Raw genomic sequence first — 3408 nt, forward strand, 5'->3', positions numbered from 1 at the left:
GACAAGTGTATTGAGCATTGTTTTGACAAAGTTCATGGAGCATTGTGATGAGAAGACCATGGATAATTGAGATGATGAGCGTCATGGGGTGTTGTGATGATAAGTGTTATGCAACATTGTGATCACAAGGGTTTGGAGCATTATGATCACAGAGGTCATGGAGAATATTGATTTAATTGTTGTGACAATAGCCTGAAGCTTTATGATGATGGGCATGGTTCATTGTGATGACTAGGTTCATGAAGCATTGAGATGAAAAGGGGCATGGAGCATTGTGATTACAGGGGTCTTGGAGCATTGTGATGACAAGGGCATGGAGCATTGTGATGAGAAGGCCATGGAACATTCTGATGACAGGCGTCATGGAGCTTTGTGATGACAAGGGAATGTAGCATTGTGATTTCAGGGGTCTTGAGCATTGTGATGAGAAGTGTCAGGGAACCTTGTGATGACTAGTCCGTGGAACATTGTGATGGCAGGGGTCATGGTGCATTGTTATGACAGGGGTAATGGAGCATTGTGCTGAGAAGGGTAGGAACTTTGGTCTGAAATGTTTCTTGGATTATTGTGATGATAGTGGGAATGGAGCATTGTGATGACAAGGGCTCGGAACACTGTGATACATGGGTCATGCAGGACTGTAATGACAAGGGCATGGAGCATTGTGATTAGAAGGGCATCGAGCATTGTGATGACAAGTGTCATAGAGCTTTGTGATGATAAGTGTTATGCAACATTGTGATCACAATGGTTTGTAGCATTATGATCACAGAGGTCATGGAGAATATTGATTTAATTGTGATGACAATAGTCTGAAGCATTATGATGATGGGCATGCTTCATTGTGATGACAGGTTTCATGAAGCATTGAGATGAAAAGTGGCATGGAGCATTGTGATTACAGGGGTCTTGGAGCATTGTGATGACAACGGTATGGAGCATTGTGATGAGAAGGCCATGGAACATTCTGATGACATGCGTCATGGAGCTTTGTGATGACAAGGGAATGTAGCATTGTGATTTCAGGGGTCTTGAGCATTGTGATGAGAAGTGTCATGGAACCTGGTGATGACTAGGCCGTGGAATATTGTGATGGCAGGGGTCATGGTGCATTGTTATGACCGGGGTAATCGAGAATTGTGATGAGAAGGGTATGGAACTTTGGTCTGAAATGTTTCATGGATTATTGTGATGAGAGTGGGTATGGAGCATTGTGATGACAAGGGCACAGAACACTGTGATACATGGGTCATGCAGGATTGTAATGACAAGGGCATGGAGCATTGTGATTAGAAGGTCATGGAGCATTGTGATCACAAGTGTCATGGAGCTTTGTGATGACAAGGGCATTGAGCAATGTTATGAGAGGGTACATGGAGCATTGTGATGCCAATGACATGGAGCATTGTGATGCCAAGAGTCATGGAGCTTTGTGATGACAAGTCATGGAGCATTTTGATGAAAAGGGCATGGTGCATTGTGATGAGAAGGGCAGGGAGCATTTTGATGACCGGTTCATGCAGCAATTTGATAAAAAGTGTAATGGAACATTTAGATGACAGGGGTTATAGAACATTCTGTTGTCAGGGGGCTTGGAGCTTTGGGATGGAAAGGGTCATGGAGCATTTTGATGACAGGGCTTATGGAACATTGTGCAGGCAGGGGTCATGGAACATTGTGATGATAAGTGGATGTAGCATTGTGATGACAGGGTCATGGATCATTGTGATTCCAGGGGTGAGGGAGTATTGTGATGACTAGTGATGGAACACTGTGATATCTCTGGTGAGAGAGCATTTTGATGAGAAGTGCATGGACCATTTTGATTACAAGGTTTATGGAGCATTGCAATTACAAGGTTGTGGACAGTTGTGATGAAATGCGCATGGCACATTGTGATGACAATGTTCATGGAGCATTATTCTGACAAAGACATGGAGCATTGTGATGACAAGGGTCACTGAGAATTGTGATGAAAAGTTCATGGAGCATTTTGGTTACAAAGGTCACAGAGCCTTGTGATGACGCAGGCATGGACCATTGTGATGAAAAACGTTATGAAGAATTGTGATGACTGGAGTCAAGGAGCATTGTGATGACATGGGTCATGGAGCACTGTGATGACAAGGGCATGGTGCATTGTGATGACAGGGGCATGGAGCATTGGTCTGACAAGTTTCAGAGATTATTGTGCTGAGAGTGGGCATGGTGCATTGTGATGACAAGGGCATGGAGCATTGTGATGATAAGGTCATGGAGTATTGTGAAGACAGGTGTCAGGGAGCATTGTGATGATATATGTCATGGTACATTGCGATGACAATGGCATGGAGCATTGTGATGCCAAATGTAATGGAGGATTGTGATGACAAATATAATGGAGCATTGTGATGATTAGGGCTTGGAGCATTATGATGACAAGGGCCATTGGAAATTTTCATGAGAAGGTCATGAAGCATTGTGATGACAAGGTCCTGGAGCATTGTGATGACAAAACCATGGAGCCTTTTGAAGACAAGTCTCATGGAGCATACTGATGAAAAGGGGCATGGAGAATTGTGATTACAGGGGTCTTGGAACATTGTGATGACAAGGGCATAGAGCATAGTGAGGAGAAGACCAAGGAGCATTCTGATGGCATGCGTCATTGAGCTTTGTGATGAGAAGGGCATGGAGCATTGTGATTACATGGGTCTTGGAGCATTGTGATGAAAAGGGCATGGAGCACAGTGAAGAAAAGGGCATGGATCATTGTGATGAAAAAGGCATGGAGCCTTGTCATGACAGGGTTCAAGGCCATACAGACAACAAGTGTCAGGGAGCATTTTGATGACAAGTGTATTGAGCATTGTGATGACGAATGTCATGGAGCATTGTGATGAGAAGACCATGGATAATTGTGATGTCGAGCCTCATGGGGCTTTGTGATGACAAGTGTTATGGAATATTGTGATCACAAGGGTTTTGAGCATTGTTATGACAGTGGTCATGGAGTATTTTGATTTCTTTGTGATGACAATAGCATGAAGCATTATGATGATGGGCATGGTGCATTGTGATGACAGGGTTCATGGATCATTGAGATGAAAAGGGGCATAGAGCATTGTGATTACAGTGTTCTTGGAGCATTGTGATGAGAAGGGTCATGGAGCCTTGTGAAGACATGGCCATGGAACATCGTGATGGCAGGGGTCATGGAGCATTGTTATGACAGGGGTAATGGAGCATTGTGATGGCAAGGGCATGGAGCATTGTGATGAGAAGGCCATGGAGCATTCTGATGACATATGTCATGGAGCTATGTGAAGACAAGGGCATGGAGCAATGTGATGAGAGTGTTCATGGAGCACTGTGATGACAATGACATGGAGCACTGTGATGCCAAGCGTCATGGATATTTGTGACGAC

Source organism: Mesoplodon densirostris, unplaced genomic scaffold (genome assembly GCF_025265405.1).
Source record: "Mesoplodon densirostris isolate mMesDen1 unplaced genomic scaffold, mMesDen1 primary haplotype scaffold_37, whole genome shotgun sequence".
Classification (NCBI taxonomy): Eukaryota; Metazoa; Chordata; class Mammalia; order Artiodactyla; family Ziphiidae; genus Mesoplodon; species Mesoplodon densirostris.